We start from the raw sequence: 11,826 nt of genomic DNA, 5'->3' as shown, positions 1-11,826 counted from the left end.
AATGTAACTCAACTACATGAATTTAATGCAATGAACTTCACCTACACTAAACACTCAAACTGCATAATGGAAATCTGGTATGCAACCGAAACTTGGCATGAACACTGATTTTTGGCACGGAAATGGCACAGTGACAAGGAATTTAGAATCTGAATTTGGGTTTAAGCTGAACTAGGCAAAATCTAAAGTTAATTCAAATGTAAACAACAACTAAACATGAACAACATGCCAAAATTCACAAAGTCTCTAAGCATTTGAATTAACAGAACATTCAGAACTCGAAATTTCAGAAACAACTACAGAAAATCAGAAATGAAGGTAAACTCATCCTCTTCTCCCTTCTCCGCTTGTTATCCTCAGCTGGGTGTCAATCCAGCCTTACTGATCGCTTAGTAATCTTCACGTCGGTCTCTTGTGTGTTTGCTAGCTGCCCAAACCAAGAAAAACGCCGGAAAAACCCTCTCCGCCGTGAAAATCAACTTGTGCAGTAGCTGTTTGGATGGCGAACTGGAATTCTCAGCTTCTCGATGCTCCGATGGTGTTGCTGGTGATACAAGCGAGCTCAACGATGCAAGGAGAACCCCTCCTCAGACCTCGGGCGCGGATGATGCAGCAGGCCGTCGGAAACGCCGGAAACAAAGGTTGGAATCGCCGGAGAAACCCTCTCCGTCGCGCCCTCCCAGCCGCCGGAAAAGTACCCAATCGGCCGGCGTTAGACTCTTCGTTGATCAAGGATCGCAATGGGATAAGTTTGGGAGGACGGGGCTGGCTTGGGAGTTACGTCGGTGAACAGGGGCGTGGCGTCGGGCGCGAATTGGGAAGACGGTGAACAGTGGAGGCGCAGTCACTGTTCATCGCATATGGTTTTTGATTTTATACGGCAATTAATCAAGTGATCTAGGCCATTCAATATTGAATCCAACGGCTGACTTTGATCTGAGCTCTAGGGCAGTCTAGGGTTCTTGAAAAATTCCGAAATTTTGATCAGGCTCGATCTGAGTCATGTCCTCCATGTTGGCTTGATCGGTTTGGCAATTTGACTTGAGTTGACCACGGTTTAGCTCGAGTCGGGTCCGATTTAACCCTAAAATCAATAAAAATCAAATTAATGCCAAAAATTGCCATAAAATCATGAAAATTAGAATCCAGCCTCAGATTATGCAATATAGGACAATTAAGATCAAATCGATCCATTTCATAATTTATTTTCATATAAAAGCCCAAAATTGAATCGATTAAAATCAAAAAAATCCTAAATCATCAACCCTCCATAGACTTTGCTCGATATTCTTTTGATTTTACTGATTCTTCTACAGGGCTTTCTAGATTTAAATGTCCAGACCTCTACACATCCCTCGATGTCATCCAAATAGAGTAGGCCGATCAAAAATGCATCTTGACTCAGATTCAATCAAGCGAGATGAGTAGAGGCTTATTTCGGAGGAGCAGTACTATAATATATATAGAGTGACATTTTTAGAGGGCGGATGATTTCTATATCCATGTAGGTGAATATTTCTGTGCTATCACATCTCATCGGTGTAGTGAGTGGGAGCATCACCATGATGAGGAGTAGCACTTCAGCCAGATGGAGCATTCCCAAAAGCAAATCGATGATATGTACGCATGACACATTTCATTTGGTAACCTCCCTCACTTTCTTCTTTTTCCACCTCCTCTGTGGTAGTTTTTGTTTATCATTAAGGACAATGCTAGATTCAAGTCTAGGGGTCAGTTAGTTTAGTTAGGCTTTCCTAGTTTTTAGCTTAGTTTTTGATTAATTCATCATGTGTTTAGTTTTTTTGTCATATGCATTATTTATTTATTCCTAATAGTACGACATTAGCATGATGAACTCTATGATTTCGTAAAAAATATGCTCGTATCTTAAATATGCCCTTTAAGATTCTGATGTTACTAGAGAAATATCAATCAATTTTTTTTTGACATCGAGTGCCCCTTTGAGACCTTATATAGAGAATGCAAATCATTTTAGGGGGACATGGGGGGGGGGGAGGGGACCTTATATAGAGAATGGGGGGGGGGGGGGGGGGGGCGATCCTTGCGCATAGCAGGTAAGTGCCTTTCGTCAAAAAACTTTAGGAACACAATGGTATGATGAAATGTCTAAGATTGATAGTTGATATTTGAAAGTCAAATCACATTGCACTGCACACAAAGAACTTTCATGTTAGGTCACATTAAAATGATTTGTATACCTCTACTCACTAGTGAAACTATTTAATATGATTTTATAAATTAGCGAAGAATTATGATGTATCATTCACACACATAGATTTAGATTGTAGGTTTTGCTTGAGTATAAATAAAGGTTTAAGTATGAGGGTATTTGATATATGTGTTTCATGCATAATTTTTAGTATTATTTTGCATAAATTTTATTTCCAACAGCTTACACGGCCAAGCCATGTTTTTCCACACGGTCATGGTATTGAGCAGCCGCTTCGGTATTTTTAGAAAGTTTCAATGGATATAGAAGACTTTAAAACGACCCAAGGGCCTCAAAATTGAGAGAGAAGGGGTTTCCTTGTGACAAGGAGCCTTAGAAGTGTAGGATCGGATAAGCGCTAGAGGAGGGGGGGGGGGTGAATAACGCTTATAGCGATTTTTTTCGATTTTGAAAACTCATTAATTCGATTGTGCTTGTCCCTAGATCAGGTACTATGCAGCGGAAATAAGAATAAAATCAAGCACACAAAAGGACACTTTATTTTTACTTGGTTCAAAGCCAAAGGCTACTCCAAGGCCCACGATCTTTGATCGTTTACGTACGGGCAATCCACTAAGAAACTCGTTTCCTTACGGGAACGAGTTGTAACGATTTACAAGAAAGCCTACGATAAAAACTTTATCATATTTAAAACATACAATAAATGTAAACAGTTACCCAAAGCCGGAGTTGAAGAAGAGTCTCGTTTCGGTGTGATTCCGGCATTACGGCGGCTGTTCGGGTGGTCCTTCTCGCTCAAGGTGTCGTCGGCTCGATTGAATTGTCTTGGATTGATGTGAATTGATGTACAAAAGCCTCTGTTTGAAGTCTTTTTATAAGACCTTTCAGTCACCTGGAACCTCCCTCTGGGCGACTCCACATAGACCGTCAATCCACTATCTTCGTAACTGACTCGGCCTTTCGGTCGACTGGACTCTCCATTCCGGTCGACTCCATGCTGACATGGAGGGTCTTGATAGACTTCGACTTGCTGTATTTATCAAAACTCGAGTTGCCTAGATTCCACAATCCGGTCGCCTGGACCGTCCAGTCGACTGGAATCTCGGATAAGGTCGCCCGAAATCAAAGACTTCACCTCTCCAATCTACATTACAAGTTAGTTCCAAAATATAGATAAACAGATTGGATTAACAGTTCAATAAACTATTAATAAGTCTTAACTTCAGGTTTCTAGTGAAACCTTGGGTTAGAACGACGCCTATAGTTCCACTCCGGGAACGCATCCTGACCCACTCCTCTCGGGAGAATTTATCTGACTCGCCAACCAAGTCCTCCAGACTTGTTGGACTTCCTGCTCAGCTGTGGTCCTTGACCCCCTAGGAATTTGCTGCTAGGACTCGATCCTCCTGATCGCCTAGACTTTCACCAAGTCTCCGGTCCTCCTGACCCTACTCGCTTAGACTTTGGTCACGCTTCCCGATCCTCCGACACTGCATGGACTTGCACCTGGTGCACTTGACCTGCTAAGTCTTCTACCTAATCCTCCAGACCAAGACTTGCCCTTGCCTAGCCTACAACTAGGATCGGACTTTGTCTTGCCTAGCCTCAACTAGAACTTTTCTTGTGCTCCTTGCACACTATATTAACTTTGTTAGGCCAACAACACACTTAATTTGAACCTCGTGTGATTATCAAAATCAAAGTTCGATCATCTGGTGCTCCCCACACCAATAATCTCCCTCTTTTTGATTATGACAACTTGAGTTTCAAGTTAAGAAAAATCTAATTTTAAAAAACAAGAGTTTAGAATATGTCATGCAAATATGATGTGCAAAGTGTTAACCTTAACTCCCCCAGCTTCCAAGGCTCTCCTGAATTTGTACTTACTTTTAAGACAAGTAGTATTTTGAAAAACAGTCTTTTTAGTTCTCTCCCCCTAAACTTCATATTGCTTAGTTTTGATCACACTAAAACAAACTCATTCAAGTCCTTAAAAGTAAAAAAACATTGACTTAAGTAAAATTAATTAGGTTGAAATTATTTTAAGATAGAATTAATTAAATTAAAATTATTTTCAGGTAAAATTAATTAAGGTTAAGATTAAAATTTATACTAATTTAGGTAAAATTAATTTAGTTAAAGTTATTTAAGGTGAATTTAATTTTTGTTGAACTTATTTCAAGTAAAGTTTATTTAGGTTAAATTATTTGAGATAGAATTAATTAAGTTAAGATTATTTAAGATAGAATTGATTTACGTAAGATTAAGTTGAAATTAGTTTGGTTAAAATTATTTAAGTTAGAATTAATAAAATTTATTTTCAGATAAAATTAATTTAAAAATTATTTAAGATTGAATTAATTAATTTAAGTAAGATTTATTTAAGTTAAAAATTAATTTATGTAAAATTATTTAAGTTGAAAATTAATTTATATAAAATTATTTAAGTTAAAAAATTGATTTATGTAAAATTATTTAAGTTAATTTCTAAGTGTTAAAAATATTTTACCTAATTCATCTCACCTATTTCTAAATTATCAAACAGTTAATCCTATAGGTTTTGTAAGATGATTTTTCAATCTTATCTTATTAATTATTGTTCAGGTATCTATTATTTGATTAACCTTGAGTTAGATTCAAGTTTAACCATTCGACTTTCTAAACATACATTTCAAGAAGCAGTTTTCAGATAGTGGCGAAGCACAGAGGCCTTCTTGGGTATCAGAATAATAACCACTTTCTAAGATAAAACTTATTTAGGAAATTATAAGTTTAGTTAGTCTAGAGAAAAATTTTGGTCTAACTAGTTTAGGATGTGGCAAGGTAGCTTCGGCTAGTTCAGCCTTACTAAGCAAACCAAGTAAGGTACTCCTTACCACATTTGACTACTTAAACTGGATTTCTCTAACGTACTATCATCTCGCCCCACCCTAGTACTAGGTTGAGCAAGAGTTAATCAAACATTAGTCCTTATCTAGCCTAGGTTATTCTAATACAGAAAAAAGTAAAATATAGAAAATGCAAGTAATTAATTATGAAATTTGGATCCCCCTGGATCGTGACCCTTAATGGGTCGGATCAAATGTATTTGATCCTTGGGAACCCAGAATTGGTTCGTTCCAACTGGATTTACTAGTTTGGACTTGGGAACCCATGCTAGGACTCTAAATCTATTTGGTTTGTGTGGTCTGTGCAACAATGTCATGAATGACCTATTCTTTGATTTATGTCCAATGTCCAATCGATTGTATCCGGCTTTCTGAGTTCCAAGTATCATGTCAAGATACTTAGACCCAGACGTAAATTTTTCAAGCGACCATCTGAGTTCGTCAACTTGAAGCTTTAATTGGGAATTCTCCTTCTCAAGTTGAACTTGAGTCGAATCCTTAATTAGAGTAGCCTTGGTTGACGACTCAGTGTTGACTTTCTCCTTGAGGAGAACTATCTCCTCTTGGAGAGATTCAACTAAAGCATTAGATTTCGCTAATTTTTTAGATAAACTATGATGATTGAATATAACCATTCAATACTTATAGTGGTGTGGGAACCATCGGAAACGGATGCGGATCCGTGGCTTGTACTTGTGTCGGTGTCCGATTCGCTGTCGCTTTCCGTTGGTTCGTTCCGTGCCGGAAGCCTGAGAAAACTCGTCGTCGTAGGTTCTTCGTCTGAGTCTTCTGATGAAGATTCATCCCAGGTTGCCTTTAGTACCTTCTTCTTGGATTTGCGATCCTTCTTTTGATTCGAGCAATCGACCTTGAAGTGACCCTTTTTGTTGCATCCGTAGCATCTGAGCTCTGTTTTGTCAGTTGAAGATGGACTATTTGTCTTGTTCACCAACTTCTTCACTACCGACTTCTTGACTCCGCGTTTTCTCCGGATCATCTTTCGTACAAGATTTACGAGCTCCATTGTGTCTTCGTCGTTTGTTTCGGAGTCCAATGAGTCTGAATCTTCGACCACCTTCTTCAGTTTCTTTTCTTTGTTTGTACCTGCAAGAAGAGCAATACCCTTCTCTTCCATTTTGGCATTAGTCTGCTCATGTAATTCAAATTCAAAAAAAAATTCATCTAATTTAATCTTTGAAAGGTCCCTAGAAACCATGTAAGCATCCACCATAGATGCTCACAAAGTGTTCCTTGGGAACGCTTTCAGTGCGTACCTGATTACATCCCGATTTTCTACCTTTTGATCGATTGCGTGTAGACTGTTGAGGATATCCTGGATTCTGATGTGCAGCACACTTGCCGACTCCCCGTCCATCATCCAGATATTATACAATTTATTCATTAGTAAATCTCTTTTACTAACCTTTGTGTCCGAGGTACCTTCGTGCAATTCGATCAACTTGTTCCACAAGTCTTTCGTGCTGATAAATGATCCAACCTGGTTTAGTTCCTCCTTGGTCAGCTCGCATTGCAGGGTTTGTGTGGCTTTTGCGTCTGCCTCGATCTTTTTTCTTGTGGTCGCGTCCCACTTCTCGCAAGTCTGTGGTAGATCGTCATTGTCAGTCGGGATTGTGAATCCCGTCTGAATGACTATCCACATCTCCACTTGAGTATTCAAGTGGTACTCCATCCTACCTTTCCAGTAGGTAAAGTCCTCCCCTGAGAACAGAGGTGGTCTTGCAGTGCTGAAGCCTTCCTGGTGAGCCATTAATCTAGCACGCAAAAAGACAAGAAAAATGACGTTCCAAGACTTGGTCTTGGATTTAGAAGTGCGGGATAAAAGAATAAAATAAATTTTAAAAAATTTCAAAAAAATCCAAAGTCAATTTGAAAAACCTTCTCGATCAGTGGATGCACTAGATTCGAGAACCTGGCTCTGATACCAATTGTAGGATCAGATAAGCGCTAGAGGGGGGTGAATAGCGCTTATAGCGATTTTTTCCCAATTTTGAAAACTCGTTAATTTGATCGTGCTTGTTCGTAGATCAGGTACTATGCAGCGGAAATAAGAATAAAATCAAGCACACAAAAGGACACTTTGTTTTTACTTGGTTCACAGCCAAAGGCTGCTACTCCAAGGCTCACGATCTTTGATCTTTATGTACGGGCAATCCACTAAGAAACTCATTTCCTTACGGGAATGAGTTGTAACAATTTACAAGAAAGCCAACGATAAAAATTTTAGCGTATTTAAAATATACAATAAATATAAATAGTTACCCAGAGCTGGAGCTGAAGAAGAGTCTCGTTTCGGTGCGATTCCGACGTTACGACGGTTGTTCGGGTGGTCCTTCTCACTCAGGATGTCGTCGGCTCGACTTGAATTATCTTGGATTGATGTGAATTTATGTATAGAAGCCTCTGTTTGAAGTTTTTTTTATAAGACCTTCCGATCGCCTGGAACCTCCCTCCGGGCGACTCCACGTAGACCGCTAATCCACTATCTTCGCAGCTGACTCAGCCTTCCGGTCGACTGGACTCTCCATTCCGATCGACTCTGTGCTGACGTGGTGGGTCTTGTAGACTTCGACTTTCGTTGCGTTTATCCAAACTCGAGTCGCCTGGATTCTACAATTTGGTCGCTTGGACCGTCCGGTCTACTAGGATCTGGGATAAGGTCGCCCGGAGTCAAAGACTTTGCCTCTCCAATCTGCATTACAAGTTAGTTCCAAAATATAGATAAACAGATTGGATTAACAGTTCAATGAACTGTTAATAGGTCTTAACTTCAGGTTTCAAGTGAAACCTTGGGTTAGACCGACGTATACAGTTCCACTCCGAGAACGCGTCCTGACCCACTCCTCTCAGGAGAATTTACCTGACTCGCCAACCAAATCCTCCAGACTTGTTGGACTTCCTGCTCAACTGTGGTCCTCGACCCCCAGGAATTCGCTACTAGGACCCGATCTTCCTGACTGCCTAGACTTTCACCAAGCCTCCGGTCCTTCTGATCCTACTCGCTTGGACTTTGGCCATGCTTCCCGATACTCCGACACTGTATGGACTTGCACTTGGTGCACTTGACCTGTTAAGTCTTCTGCCTGATCCTCCAGACCAGGACTTGCCCTTGCCTAGCCTACAACTAGGACTTTGTCTTGCCTAGCCTCAACTAGGGCTTTTCTTGTGCTCCCTGCACACTAGATTAATTTTGTTAGTCCAACAACACACTTAACTTGAATCTTGTGCCATTATCAAAATCAAAGTTCGATCATCTGGTGCTCCCCGCACCAACAAGAAGAGTGCCCTTTCCAAGGAACCATCGAGATTCCGTCCATCAAGAAACTTGGAGATCAATTCGAAGACAACTACAGACACCATGACTAAGTCTTCCCTTTTTTTCTTCTAGATTTGAATTGTAGAATGTCTTGTTTCATGTTTTTGTGTTGTAACTCTATATCCATGAAATAGTCTCTTAATTCTAGAATGAGGTTGTAACCCAATAAATTATTGACACTCATTTTATGTTTATTCATTTCTTTTTATCGCATGACGTATTGATTTATGATCTGACTTTAGTATACATACATGGCTATAACACTTGTGTGCATTTTTATATCCCACAAGATGCGAGAGAAGGACCGAGAGGTGAACCCAATTCTCCAACCCCTAAAATTTGAAACTTGAGGAGTTGTTCACAAAAGTAATTCAAAATCTTATGAGGGCACCATTGACTATCACAAAGCTTAATGAGTTTACCTTGATTCAACGTCATGAAGTAGGAAATAACACATGGAGGATCATGAGATATTATGACATGAGTCTCCTTAAGAAAGTGGTTGCTTTAGTAAGGTTACCTTGAAAGTAGGCACTGCATTTAGGTAAACTACCAGTATTATTTCAAAAGTCTATATCGGATACCTCGAGATAGACCACATTCATAATTACCAAACAAAAAAGTAAAAAGAGTGAATAACAATTAAAGTGTCAATGATCATCGGCAAAATTGAAATTCTAGAATTGCTTTCTCAAATCAGTTTCCCCTATAAACTCTTCTTGTTTTCTTTATTTGTTTTCTTTCTTACTCAATTTTCTCGATCTCGATTGATTTAAATAGTCTATTTCATGATTGAAATTAGTACTCAATTTACAATTCTAGTGAATGATATTTTATTATTTGACGATAGTCACACTTGTGGATTTCACACATCGACGATTAGATACTTGGCAAAAGAAAAAGTTCAAGAAGTGCTTAGCAAATGTGAAAAAAATCCAATATGCATGTGTGTTGGCAAAAGTTCAGCTGATCCTAAAAATGCAAGAATTCCTAACATAATGATTATAGAGTCACATGCTATTGATTTGATAGATGTTGTGAAAAATATACATGTCTATGAAGATTTGTTTTGATGGGTTAAAAACTGAGATCGAGCTATACTTGAATGCAGAAGGACTTGAGGGACGAGCATCGTCGACACTAAGACATGGGATGAGAGTGTGAATGAATGCCATTTTAGATTTTTGAAAAGATGCTTTCTACTTGGATATATGGTTGACTAGAGAACAAGTTTCAAGGTTAAATTCGATTAACAAGCTCAATGTTGAGTAGATGCAATCAATTGAAGGGTTTCTCAGTCAATTGAGTTGTTGAGTCAACTCTGTAGTAGATTGTATTTAGTCCACTTGTGAACAAAAACATTTTATTCTAGCTTAAGTTGAGTAAACTATAATTTAGTTGATTGAAGTTGCTTGAGTCAACTAATTAGTCTATTGAAGATTTAAATCTACCAGAATGGTTGTGAGTCAACTCAAGACTTGTTCTTCGTAGGATAAGATTTGTGACAAAAGATATGACTCATTTGGGATGAATCAAATCAACTAGATTTGCATCAATAATGGAAGCTCACAAGTTTATCCAAGTGAGTCAAATGACTAAACATTGAGTTAACTAATGGTGGAGTTGAGGGTTACAACCAAGTAAAAACTAGTGAGAGTCCAATGAAGACAAATTGTTAGACAAAAAAATTAATAGTTATCCAATTGAGTTGAATGATAATATTATGAGTTGACTAATGAAGATTGAATCAACAAATGAACTTTGATTTGATTGGAGAAGAAATAGTTTTTGAAGATAATTTTCTAAAAATAATATTTTAGTCAACTAACAAATAAATTTGAGTCAACTCAAGTCTTATAGTTGGAAATTATAAATAGGGGAGCAAGGCAACTTTGAACCATATTAACTATAAGCTCTTAACCTATGTTCTCTTCTATATTCCTACTACTTAGAAGTGCTTTGGACAACCTTGAAGGAGACACTAAAAGATTCATTTTCTTACTTTTACTTGTAATTCTTTTTCATTTTTAATTTCCTATTATTTTTAAAAGTGAAAAATAAATATTTCCATACGAGTGTTCTCGACCTCCTACAAGAACTTATTTGATCTAGGGGATTTAAAGGGGTGACTCACCTTACTAATCATAGGTCGTGGAGTAAGATTAAGGTGTTTAAACCACATCAAAAAACATTATTTTAGCATTGATTATTTTTTATTATTTCTACTACATACTTTGATATTAGTTGCTAATAATTTATTTAAGCCTTGAATTTACAAGAGTATAGAAAATAATTTTTTTAAACAATAAGGTCATATTTATTCACCCCTTCTAGCCGCACTAATCAAGAATTTTAAATTATAAGGAGCTTGAGTTGATGCCTTCTATTCAAGCCTTTGTAGACCTTTGATCAATATAGGCATTTATATAAAGAAATTTTGAGATCAATTTAGTGGAACCATACCAACTCGAAATTCTCTAAGAACATTTATAGAATCAACTCTAACTATTCAATTTTGTCCTCTACAATCGATTAAACCAACCTCTAGTTAATTGATCATAAAAGTAGTTATCACACAACCATTGGCTCGTTAGACAAATGGCTAAAAAACATGGCCAATTGTAGGATGGTCGGAGAGACTAGAAGGGATTGAATGTAGTGGAAATACAAATGCAAAAGAAACACAATAACTATGAAGGCAAATCAATGATGCACAATCTTTTAATATGGTTCAGTCATACTCACAAGGACTCATACTCTACTGCTATGATCTTTAAAGTGGATCACTTTTGGAAAGCACCTCTAATTTTCTTCATTTTAGTCAAAACCTAGGTGGAGAAATCTCTTACAATCTCTTCCTATAATAATTGAAAAATATAAGCACAAAGAAGAGAAAAGGATGAAGAACAACAAGAGCTTATTGCATAGAGAGTTAGAGAGCAAGTGTATGAGCTTTTTGTTGTCTTCCCGTGTCTCCAACATCTTGTGTATATAGCCTTCTTCCATTGCTCCAAATTAGTTACTGTTCATATTTTCTAGGTTGCCATAAATTGATTGCCAATGCACATCAGTTGACTACTTGTAGGGAATCCTATGTGACAAACAACAAAATTCGCAACGTAGGATCCCAACGAGCGATCCAGGCGAAAGAAAATTCGTATAAAGTTCGATTTATCTATCTAATAGATCTATACCTTTGAAGTGTGCCCTTCGCTTATCCTACTTGTTCTCGGTTCGCTGAATCTCTTGCACGTTCAAGCGTCCATGCCTCTATGCGTATCCACACGAACATGATCTCAAGCTTCGAAGAAGAATCGCCTTTGTGGTGCTAGCCACATAAGGAGATTCAGCCAAAATGAGAAGGAGGAAGAAAAGGAGAGTTCGGTCAAGAGGGAGAAGATAGCTCAAAAAGC

This window comes from Curcuma longa, chromosome 2 (assembly GCF_044706935.1).
Source record: "Curcuma longa cultivar G26 ecotype Majalengka, Jawa Barat chromosome 2, ITB_CL_G26_1.1, whole genome shotgun sequence".
Taxonomy (NCBI): Eukaryota; Viridiplantae; Streptophyta; class Magnoliopsida; order Zingiberales; family Zingiberaceae; genus Curcuma; species Curcuma longa.
This window is presented reverse-complemented; position numbering follows the sequence as displayed.